This window comes from Moschus berezovskii, chromosome Y (genome assembly GCF_049115385.1).
Source record: "Moschus berezovskii isolate FMDL1 chromosome Y, NW_MosBer_1.0, whole genome shotgun sequence".
Taxonomy (NCBI): Eukaryota; Metazoa; Chordata; class Mammalia; order Artiodactyla; family Moschidae; genus Moschus; species Moschus berezovskii.
In genome coordinates, this window is record NC_142489.1 from 41,507,083 (window position 1) to 41,520,274 (window position 13,192).

Below are 13,192 nucleotides of genomic sequence, written 5' to 3' on the forward strand. Positions count from 1 at the left end.
GCTCATTAAAAGAAAAGCTACAGCAAACCGCGACAGCATGTTAAAAAGGACAGACAGCACTTTGCCAACAAAGGTCCATGTAGTTAAAGCTATTCTGATTCCAGTAATCATGTTTAGATGTGACAGTTAGACCATAAAGAAGGCTGAATGCAAAATAACTGATACTTTGGAATTATGCTGCTGTAGAAGATTCTTGAGAGTTCCTTGGAGAGCAAGGGCCATCAACACTGTGATCCTAAAAATCCACCCTTAATATTTATTGGGAAGACTGATGCTGAATGTAAAGCTCCAATACTTGGGACACCTGATGCAAACAGACTCATTGGAAAAGGCCCTGATTTGTGAAAGATTGAGGACAGGAGGAGAAAGAGGCAGGAGAGGATGTGATGGTTACACAGCACCATGATTTTAACAAAATCCAGCCGACAGTGAAGGAAAGGAGAGCCTGGCTTGCTGCCATCCATGTGGTTACAAAGTTGGACACAATCCAGCAAGTGAAGGGCAATACTGTGATTCAGTGGGATTAATCCCAGAAATAAATTATGTTTATTGTGCATTAATAATGTATTAATACTACTAAAAAGTATCAATACTATCATATTATACAAATCAACCAGTGTGATGTGCCACATTAAGTCTGTAATTAGCTGTTTTGTTTAGGTGTAATTTTAATTTCAATTATTTTCCAGATAAAGCATATATATATTTTCATTTGTAATAATGTCTCCGCTTTAGAGAAATGGCTACACTTAAACAACTACAAACAGGATTAACAAAACAGTACACTTTGTATACAGTGAAACTATACTGTTCAGTGGTCCTCCAGGGCCATATCACTGGGATTTAACCATTCCACTGATGAGCCGAGAAAAGTTTGAAGTTCATTAGTGAATGCAACCAAATGTAGTAGCTCTTCGCTTTCAGGATTAAAGGCTTCCAGGACTTTGGAGCAAGAGAACAAGAAACTCACAGAAACTTGACGATGAAACTCTGACTCTACAATGGAAACAATTTCCAAATCTGGAAAATTGCAGCGGAATACACACAAAGACATTTTCAATTTTTTAAGCACATCTGAAAGCAATAACCAGTTTCGTGGCCTACAAAAGAAAAAAGGTAGTGTTTCAAGTTTCTGGCAAAAGTTACTGACTACTCTCCTGAATAAACCAGTCTACAGTCATAACAAGTGCCAGCTGCTTCCACTTTCACCCCAGGCCATTTTTAAGTATCCCCATCATTGACCAGTGTGCTCTTTTGAAGATAAGGGAAAGTATTTACTTCGAATATAACTCTGAACTCATCTGGCTTTAACAGAACCTTTAGAGACCAACTCGTTTTTAGATAGCAGAACATATCTTATTGAGATTCCTTAAAGGCACTCTTCATTGCTCTCCCTGCTAAAATAAACAGGTTAATTGCTATTCACTCATCTCTGATTACAACTCAAAGTTCTAATTCTCAATATGTTCCACTACATTCACTGGGCATGTATGTACCATAACCTAAGAGCACTGATTATTTTGATCCTCCTCACCTCACAACAGAACACATTTTGATATACATATTACACTGAAGTTCTTTTTATATATTTGCGCCTAAATTTTCATCTTTTGGGGGACTGATGATTTTTAGAAACAAATTATGACATTCCTTATGTGCACACTGCAATTCAACATTATGATTTCTGTGAGTAAAAAATTTCACTCATCACATGTCATTTTATCTACTAACTACCTTTGTTAACACTGTATAGCATTGGTTTTTACAGCGATATGCTACATAAAATCCCCAATAGCCATAAAAATATAACTGCTCTAATTCTACAAGAAAAATGAGACTTCCCCACAAGAAAATACTGACAGATATTTTTCAACCACATGATATCGATCCTTACCTCTGAGCAACAGACACTTGGATGTTATAACAAGGTAAAAGAGGACTGTCTGAAAATTCAAATTCAAATGCATCACTGACAATCTTATCCTCATCATCTTGGTCCTCCATTCCTGGAGGATTTGCCAAAACATTAAATCCAGCCTTAATATTTGGTTCTAATAAAAATAAAAATAAGGTGGTCAGTAAGCTCTATCAGAATTTCAGCTGTCAATAATTAAACACTTCTAAATAAAAATATAATTTCCTAATGATCCCTGCTTACAGGACCTAACCCAAACCCTCTCACCAGAGGCGAGATAAATGTTCTGTAACTCATTTACTTCCCAATGAACAAAAAAAAAAATGTTTCTTACCACATACAGAGCTACCATAGAATTCCCAAGGGTGATTGAGCTCATCATCACTGTGACCCTGTAGCACCTTTAAATAATCTACAGCGGGGAGAAAAGTAAAAAAATAAAATAAAATGTTAAATGATTTATACAGAACTGCAGGATATATAACATATAAAAATAAGTTGCAATTTTATTAACTAGGGTTTCCCTGGTGACTCAGAGGGTAAAGCACCTGCCTGCAATGCGGGAGACTTGGGTTCCATCCCTGGGTTGGGAAGATTCCCCTGGAGAAGGAAATGACAATCTACTCCAGTACTCTTGCCTGGAAAATCCCATGGACAGAGAAGCCTGGTAGGTCATGAGGTCGCAAAGAGTCGGACACGACTGAGCGACTTCACTTTATTAACTAACAAATAATTCAAAAAGAACTAAAATAATTCACAGTACTAAAGAATAGTCATAAATAAACTTAAAAACAAAAGGACAAAGACTTTTGCACTAAAAACTACAAAACTCTGCTGAAAGAAATCAAAGAAGACTCAGATAAATGGAGAGAGTCCAGATCCACAGACTAAACAGACTTTATTGTCAAAATGTTCCTATTACTCAAAACAATATACGAACTCAAGGCAATCTTTCTCAAAGTCCTAGCCTTTTTCCTTTTATTTTTTTGAAAAAATAGAAAAATCTATAGTAAAATTCACATAGACTGTTAGGGATTCTGAATTCTTGCAATCCTGAAAAAGAACAAAGTTTGTGGCCTCACTTTCCCACTTCAAAACATAACACAGAACAATATAATACTGGCATAAAGACAGAAATAAACACACAGGTGCATTTGTGCTAAGGCGCTTCAGTCATGCCTGACTCTTTGTGACCCCATGGACTAGCCCATCAGCCTCCTCTGTCCATGGAATTCTCCAAGCAAAATACTGGAGTGGGTTGCCTTGACCTCCTCCAGTGTATCTTTCTGACCCAGGGATTAAACCCATGTCTCTTAGGTCTATGGCACTGGGAAATGGGTTCTTTACCACTAGCACCAGCTGAGAAACTCAAAATGCACTGTTAAATAATACACAATATTTCAAAATATACTGTTAAATAATCTTTCACAAGGGTGCAAAGGCAACACATGAAGAAAGACAGAATCTTCAACAAATAGTGCTGGGAAAATTCCTGGGCCCTAGTGGTTTTGATTTTATGATTTACTGCCATACAGGTTAAATCCCTGGTCTGGAGACATATTTCAGAACACAGGGTGTGGTCAAAATAAAAACAAATGATGTTGGAAAAACTGTATACAGATAGGAAACACAGAGATCACAAGAGATTACAAGAAGAAACTATATGCCAATAAAATTGATAACTTGGAAGAAGTGGACAAATTCTTGGAAAAGTATAACCTTCTGAAACTGCACCAGGAAGAAATAAAATATCTTAACAGATTCACCACAAGCACAGAAAGTAAAACTATCAATAATCTTCCAACAAACAAAAAGCTCAGGGCCAGATGGCTTCACAGGTGAATTCTTCCAAAAATTGAGAGAAGAGCTAACACCTATTCTACTCAAACTCTTCCAGAAAATTGCAGAGAAAGATAAACTCCCAAACTCATTCTATGAGGCTGCCATACGCTTATACCAAAATCAGACAAAGATGTCACAAAGAAGAAAACTATAGGCCTATATCACTGATGAAGATAGATGCAAAAATCCTCAAAAAAAAAAAATTATAGCCAACAGATTCCAAAAACATATTTAAAAGATCATATATCATGACTAAGTTGGCTTTATCCGAGGGATGCAAGGATTCTTCAGTATTAGCAAATCAACCAATGTGATACACCGTATTAACAAATTGAAAGGTAAAAACCACATGATTATCTCAATAAAAGCAGAGAAAGACATTGAAAAAAATTCAACACCCGTTTATGGTGAAAATTCTCCAGAAAACAGGCATAGAAGGAACATATCACAATATAATAACAGTCATATACGACAAATCCACAGCAAACATTATCCTCAATGAAGAAAATTGAAAGAATTTCCTCTAAAAACAGGAATAAAAGAACAGTGCTGACTTTCACCACTACTATTTAACATAGTTTTGGAAGTCCTAGTCACAAGTAATCAAAGAACAAAAAGAAATAAAAGGAATCCAGGTTGGAAAAGAAGTAAAACTCTCACTCTTTGCAGATGACATGATCCTCCACAGAGAAAACCATAAAGATATCGCCAGAAAATTAATAGAGCTAACCAGTGAATATAGTAAAGTTGCATATTATAAAATTAACACATAGAAATCCCTTGCATTCCTATACATTAACAATGAAAAAATAGAGAAATGAAGGAAACAACCCTTGTTGCAGTGGTCAGGACAACATAAAGAATAAAATACATAGGATATATTTGCCTAAAGAAACCAAACACCTATATACAGAAAACTACCGAACACTGATGAAAGAAATCAAAGATGAGACAAGCATTTGAAGAAATATACCATGTTCATAAATCATAAGTATCAATATAGTGAAAATGAGTATACTACCCAAAGCAATTTACACATTCAACACAATTCCTATCAAGCCACCAATGGTATTTTTCACAGAACTAGAACAAATAATTTCACAATTTGTACGGAAACACACAAAAAAACTGGAATAGCCAAAGCAATCTTGAGAAAGAAGAATGGAACTGGAGGAATCAACCTTCCTGATTTTAGACTATACTACAAAGCAACAGTCATCAACACATTATGGTACTGTTCCAAATAAAGAAATATAGACCAGTGGAACAAAACAGAAAGCCCAGAGATAAATCCACACACCTATGAACACATTATCTTTGACAAAGGAGGTAAAAAGATGCAATGGAGAAAGGCAGTCTCTTCCACAAGAGGTGGTGCTGGGAAAACTGGTCAACCATATGTAAAATAATGAATCTAAAATACTTTTTAATACCATACACAAAAATAAAATCAAAATGGATTAAAGATCTAAATTTGAGACCAGAAACTATAAAACTCTTAGAAGAAAACATAGGCAGAACACTCTCTGACATAAGTCACAGCAAGATCCTCTATGACCCACCTCCCCGAGTAACAGAAATAGAAACAAAAGTAGACAAATGGGGCCTAATTCAACTTAAAAGCTTTGGCACAATAAAAGAAATCACAAGAAAGGTTAAAAGGCAGCGTTCAGAATGGGGCAAAATAATAGCAAATGAAACAATTGACAAAGGATTAATCTCCAAAATATACAAGCAGCTAAGGCAGCTCAGTATTAGAAATATAAATGATCCAATCAAAAGTGTACCAACGAACTAAACAGACATTTCCCCAAAGAAGATATAAAGAGGTCTAATAAACACATGGAAAGATGCTTAACATCACTTATTAATAGAGAAATGCAAATCAAAACCACAATGATGTTTAGTGATTCACATGTCTGTCAGAAATGCCGCCATCAAAAAGTCTACAAAAATAAAGGCTGGAGAGGGTTTAAAGAAAAGGGAACCCTCTTACACTATTGGTGGGAATGCAAACTGGCAAAGCCACTGTGGAGAACAGTGTGAAGACTCCTTTAAAAAACTGGAAACAGAACTGCCATACAACCCAGCAATCCCACTGCTGGGCATACACACCAAAGAAATCAGAATTGAAAGAGACACATGTACCCAGTGTTCATTGCAGCACGGAAGCAACCTAGATGTCCCTTGACAGATGAATGGATAAGGAAATTATGGCATATATACAGAACAGAATATTACTCAGTTATAGAAAAGAATGCATTGAGTCAATTCTAATGAGGTGGATAAAACTGGAGCCTATTATACAGAGTGAAGTAAGTCAGAAAGAGAAACACTATACAGTATATTAATGGACCCATACGTGTGTCTCTTTTGCTGCCTTGCATATAGGGTCGCTGTTACCATCTTTCTAACATATATTAACACATATATGCATTAATATTCGGTATGGTGTTTCTCTTTCTGATTTCCTTCACTCTATATAACAGGCTACAGTTTCATCCACCTCATTATAATTGACTCAATGAGAATAGCATTGAAACGTGTATATTACCATATGTAAAACAGATGACTAGTGCAAGTACAATACATGAAGCAGGGCACTCAAACCCGGTGCTCTGGGACAATTCAGAGGGATGGGTGGACACACCCGTGGGATCACCCGTGGCTGATTCCTGTCAAGGTATAACAAAACCATCCCAATATTGTAAAATAATTATCCTATTAAAATAAATTAATTTTTAAAAAGAATTACTTTTGGATCTTCTAATCCAAATATTAAAATAGACACCAATTTGACAAGCATTTTCCTAAACCACTGTTAAAGCAGCACCTATGTGAATTAGTCATGGGAAGATGTTGAATGATCACAAATATTAAATCTAGTTTTAACGTAAAAGTAAGAGAAAACAGTGGAAAGACAATGTACAAAAGTATGGTAGAAAATGCTGCAAGTCGTATATCTCATAGGGGTTTTTAACAAGGAGAATATAAGGAACTTCTGCAACTAAATATAAAAGAAATTTAATTTTAAAATGAGCAAAGAATTTGAATAAACATTTTTCCAAAAATCTAAAAATGGCCAGTGAGCATATTTTTCATTAGTTAGCACAATGCAAACATAAGCTATAAGATATCACATCAATTAGAACAACAACAAAATGCTAGTGAGGATCTAGACAAATTGGAAATGTTGCAAATTACCAACAAATTTTTAATTTAAAATGTTTAAAAAGATCCTTGAACTTTGTCATTATCATTCCTTCAAGTTACCTACCTGACAGAAACATTTCCATAAGCTTGCTCTGTGTCATATTCATGATGGTTCTACCTGAGTAAGTATTCAAAGTGGGGTCAGTACCATAGGAGAGAAGCAGTCGAACAAGCTTCAAGTAATCATTCACAACTGCATCATGAAGAGGCCTAGGAAGAGATGTAGAGTGGAATTAAAGTATCTGTGTGTAGATACTTATTTTTGAAGCAGTTTAACAAGAAAGTATGCAATTTCAAACCATTCTACATCAGATAGTGAAAGTGAGGCACGACGACTGAGCCAAGATGAAATAAATTATTCTTAGTTCTATACCAGTGATTTATAGGACAGAAGAATGAACAATTTCAGAAATAATTCTCAAATGAAAATCTATTTTAAACTAAGGTTTCACTGAAGACAATGATGAGAATATTTTCAAAGAACTTAACCAGTGACAATACTGATTAAAGATGAGTTCAGTAGGAAAAAAGAAATTCCAACATTCAGTTCAGTTCAGTCACTCAGTCGTGTCCGACTCTCTGCAACCCCATGAATCACAGCACGCCAGGCGTCCCTGTCCATCACCAACTCCTGGAGGTCACTCAAACTCGTCCATCGAGTCGGTGATGCCATCACATTATGGAATCCCAATACAGGTATTAATTGTTGCAAAAACTACTCCATTTTTAGAAGAACCAGGATACAAAATTGAGGGAGAGGTAGAAATTTGTCCTGGAACCTGGATCCTAGGAATTTAAGATTAACAATGAAAATTCTGCTTCAGAAACTCAGTAAGTGATAGGCAGAAAAGAAGTAGGATCGAAAATCAGCCCAGAAGCGGAGACAGTAAGGTGAGTTTTCATGAAGATTCAGAGTCTTCATATCCATTTCCACAAGAGGATAAAATACTACACGCATTCCAACCCGAATGAGTACTATTTTGAAACTATAAAATACCATACACATTTCAGTTTTGCTGTCAGAACAGTCCTAGTACACTGCCTCTTGATAGTGTTTCATGCACCTAAGCACAGGCTTGGACCTCAGGCCAATAAATTGTGATCATGTTGGGCATGGGGCCAACTCTGAAGATGGGGTTTTGAATATGTATTTTGAAAGCAGTGATTTAAAATTTAATATCACTATTTATTCATATAACACTTGGGATTATTTCAGGGACTAACCTAGAGGGCATCACTCACATGGCCAATATTTCTTTCCTTGACTCTATTAGCCGGTTAAGGAGGAGAAACAACCACACAGAGAATTAGGAAGAAGGAATACTGCAACTGGCCAATAAATGTCCAGGGTCTAGCCCCAAAATAAAGGCTGAGTGAGAGCTTGAAAATACTGAGAGACCACACATAAAGCCAGCCAAGTCTGACGGATTAGGGAGTTGCTTCTGCTGGACACAAAGGAAAGTCAAGCAAATTCAGGACGAAAAAGTGGCCAAGATAATGTCCCATTGTCCTGTATCTTTTTTATTGGTTTTGAATACGAGAATACCTTAATTACTGATTTTTGGAACGAAAAATATGGAAAGACCAAGAGATACAGGAAAAAAAAATCAAGGTTTTTAAAAACAATAAACAACAACTTGTAGAAAGGGAACAATAAAATAAGTTCAAGTCCATCACTGCAACATACCAAACTAGGCTGAACATGCTTGTGTGTGCACATACACGAATTTATCAACCTAGAAACTATAATCAATTTTATGAAGGTATTTATGTTTTTATAGAATCATTTTTATTAACTCCTGGTTACATACAAATTTTCAAATAATTTCACACATTCTCTTTACACTTCTTGATGTTATCTTTTGAAAAACAGACATAGTCCTATTTATATATTTTTCCTTTTATTGATTATGCTTTTGATGTCATATCCAAAAAATCAGTACTGAGGCAAATATCATAAAGTTTTATTCTTAAGTTTTCATCTTGAACATTGGTCTCCTGCATCGCAGGCAGATGCTTTACCATATGAACACCAGGGAAGCCTATTTGGTCTTCTAAAATTCATGCTAATTTAATCTTTGTATACAATGTAAGGTACAGATACACCTTCATTTTTTTGCATACGGATTAGCAAGTATCCTTCTACGTATGCTGAAGAAATGTCTATCACATAAATGACCTGGCACACTTGTAGAGGGTCATCTGATGATGTATGCAATGCTTTATTTATCTACTTTATTCCATAAAATATGGACAATATATTTTAATATATGCTGGTCACATGCTGCTTTCCTTACTATGGCTTTATACTAAATTCTGAAATCAGGACAAATGCAGTACATTGGGATTTCATATAAATTTTAGGATGGATTTTTTTTCTCTCCTCAATAAATACTGGTGGTACTATCATAAGGGGCTTCCCTGGTGGCTCAGAGGTTAAAGCGTCTGCCTCCAATGCGGGAGACCCGGGTTCGATCCCTGGTTCGGGAAGATCCCCTGGAGAAGGAGATAGTAACCCACTCCAGTATTCTTGCCTGGAGAATCCCATGGATGGAGAAGCCTGGTAGGCTACAGTCCACGGGGTCGCGAAGAGTCGGACACCACTGAGCGATGGAACGGAACGGAACTATCATAAGACTGCATTACAATTACAGAACTAAGTAACATCAACAAGACACGAGGAATCAGAAGCTTAGGCCATAACTCTCCGTACCCAGAGATACTGACTTAATAATAGACAGACTAACTTGTCTTTATGATAACATCAGAAGTCAATTAATAGAGGTATTATTTGGATGCTGTATTAATCTGTTCAGGCTCTTCAAACGAATAATGTGAAATTGGTGCTTTAAATAAGAAAAATTGAACTTCTGGAAGTTAGCAAGTACAAGAATAAGGTTCCAGTTGACTTACTTCTGGTGAAGAAATTTCTGATTTGCAGGTTGCTTCCTTCTCATTTGGGCACGAGTTTAAGCACACTACCAGAGATACTGAAGGACAGGGAAGCCCGGCATGCTGCATTGCACAGGGTCTCAAAGAATCAGACATGACTGAGTGACTAAATAACAAACTTTTCACTAGTTTCTCATTAATTAATCTCTTTCAATCTTTCAAAAGACTCCCCTTTTAATAAGCCCACAGGCCTAGTGTATTAGACCCATTCTCTTCCTTTTATTCATCTATTGTTTTTCAGTGCTTGATTCTCATGGCAATTATTATTTACATCTTCAAGTTTTACCATATCAAAAATGGATAATTTCTTAAATATCAAAAAAACTGAGAAATCTTTAATCAAAATAAAAATAAGAAAATATTACAACTGATGCTACAGAAATTAAAAATAAAAAGAAACAATTTTCTCTACAATTATTTAATATAAACATCCACAAATAGAATAGTCCAGAAAAAAGATAAACTCCTAGAAACATGCAATAGGAAATTTGAACAACAAATAATGAATAATCAAAAGTCTCCCATGATATAAAACCCCACGGTCAGATGATGTCACTGGAGAATATCAAACATTTAACACAATACTCAAACTATTTCCAAAAAATAATGGAAAAGAGGAGTCTGTTTCAAACTCCAAGGCCCAGCTCTGCAGAATTAAGAGAATAAAAACAAGCTTAAGAGTTCTTGCATGAGACAAAGGTTTATCTTATTCATTCAAGGTTAAAAAAGGCCTCAGAATCTATAGCAGGATAGACTACAATTTTCCAATGGTTTCCAACATGAAAACCACAACACAAATTTCCAAGTAACATGAAATCTCAATGATCTCACCAATCTTCTAAGTAACCAACCTGAAGACAAAAAACCTACTATGAATTAAAGAATTCAAATGAGCTAATTAAGGAAACTCAGTAAACTATAAGAAAATACAGAAAACAATTAAATAAAATAATAAAAGAAAACACAAAAGTGTGAAATATGTAAGACAGAAATCATAAAAAGAATCACAGTTCTGCATCTGAAAAATTCAATAAAGGAAATGAAAAATGCAATACAAAGTATCAAACTCAAAACAGACCAAAGAGAACAGAAAGTCAGAACAACTCAGTGAAAGGAAAAAAAAAAAAGTGACAAACACTAACATGATCAAAGGGACACTATAAAAATACCACCAACAACAATATTCAATTCACTGAAAAAATAGAAATCTTACTATTGAATCACTATGCTGTATATCTGAAACTTATAGTATAAATTAATTATGATTCAAGGAATAAATGAAAGGCCAAGTACATCCCAAAGTTTGGCTTGGGGGAAATTTGAAATCCAAAATCATGAAGACAAACATCACCCTATTATTTCAGTTCAAATCATCTTATCTGAGAAACATTCTGGTAAACAGTGAAGAGTCAAAAACAGATTCTAAAGAAAGCATGCATGTGCTTTCAGCAAGCCAGGGTTCCCTGTCCTTTATCAATTCCCAGAGCCTACTCAAACTCATATCCTTTGAGTTGGTGATACCACCCAACCATTTCATCCTCTGTCCTCCCCTTCTCTTCCTGGCTTCAATCTTTCTCAGCATCAGGGTTTTTTCAAATGAGTCAGTTCTTTGCATTTGGTGGCCAAAGTATTAGAGCTTCAGCTTCAGCATCAATCCTTCCAATGAACATTTAGGACTGATTTCCTTTTGAATTGACTGGTTCAATTTCCAGGCAGTGTAAGGGACTCTCAACAGTCTTTTCCAACACCACAGTTCAAAAGCATCAATTTTTTCAGAGCTCAGCCCTCTTTATGTCTAAGTCTCACATTCATACCTGACTAATGGAAAAACCATAGCTTTGACTAGATGGATCCTTGTTGGCAATGTAATGTCTCTTTTAATACACACTAGATTTGTCAAAGCTTTTCTTCCAAGGAACATGCTTTTATTTTAAAAAAATTTCACGGCCGCAGCCACCATTTGAAATGATTATGGAGCCCAAGAAAATAAAATCTGTCACTGTTTCTACTGTTTCCCCATCTATTTGCCATGAAGTGATCAGACTGGATGCCATGATCTTAATTTTCCGAATGTTGAGTTTTAAACCAGTTTTTTCACTCTCTTCTCTCACTTTCATCAAGAGGATCTTTAGCTCCTCTTTGCCTTATGCCATTAGGGTGGAGTCATCTGCACATCTGAGATTACTGACACTTAACCCAGGAATCTTGTGCTTCATCCAGTCCAGCATGTCACATGATGTACTCTGCATGTAAATTAAATAAGCAGGGTGACAATACAAAGCCTTGACATATTCCTTTTCCAGGCAGTTTTTTTCATGTCTGGTTCCAACTGCTGCTTCTTGACCTGAATACAGGTTTCTCATAGGTGAGATGGTCGGTTATTCCCATCTCTGTAAGAATTTTTCAGTTTGTTATGATCCAGACGTCAAAGGCCTTAGCATAGTCAGTGAAGCAAAAGTAGATGGTTTTCTGGAATTTCTTTGGTTTTTCTATGATCCAAAGGATGTTGACAATTTGATCTTTTGTTCCTCTGCCTTTTCTAAATCCAGCTTCAACATCTAGAAGTCCTCGGTTCATGTCCTGTTGCATCCTAGCTTTGAGGATTTTTAGCATTACTTTGCTAGAAAGAAGACTTCAGCTCTGCAGTTGTTTGAACATTCTTTGACATTCCTTTCTTTGGGATTGGGATGAAAGCTGACATTTTCCAGTCCTGTGGCCACTGTTACATTTTAAAGTTTTCCTGGCATACTGAGTGCAGCACTTTCACAGCATCATCTTTCAGGATCTGAAATAGCTCAGCTAGAATTCTATCACTTCCACTAGCTTTATTCACAATAATCCTTCTTCCTAAGGCTGACTTGACTTTGCACTCCAAGATGTCTGGCTCTAGGTGAGTGATCACACCAGAGTGGTTATCTGAGTCATTAAGATCTTTTTTGTACAGTTCTGTGTATTCTTGCCACCTCTTCTTAATATCTTCTGCTTCCGTTGGGTCCATACTTTTTCTGTCCTTGATTGTATTCACTGTTGCATGAAATACTCCCTTGGTATCTCTAATTTTCTTGAAGTTCTAATGTCGCTAAATTTCTAGTTTTCTCTTGTCTTTTCCATTCTAAAGTTTTCCTGTACTTCTTCTCATCACTTAAGAAGCCTTTCTTATCTCTCTTTACTTTCAGGACTCTGCATTCAGATGGGTATATCTTTACTTCTATCCTTTGCTTGTCACTTTTCTTCTTTTCTCATCTATCTGGAAGACCTCCTCAGACAACA

General features: G+C 36.0%; 1 pseudogene; it reads right to left on the reverse strand.

Annotated features, from left to right (window-relative positions):
* Positions 1-811: 811 nt before the first annotated feature.
* The window catches only part of LOC129557908 (BCL-6 corepressor-like), a 67,294-nt pseudogene continuing 54,913 nt past the window's right edge, over positions 812-13,192 (reverse strand).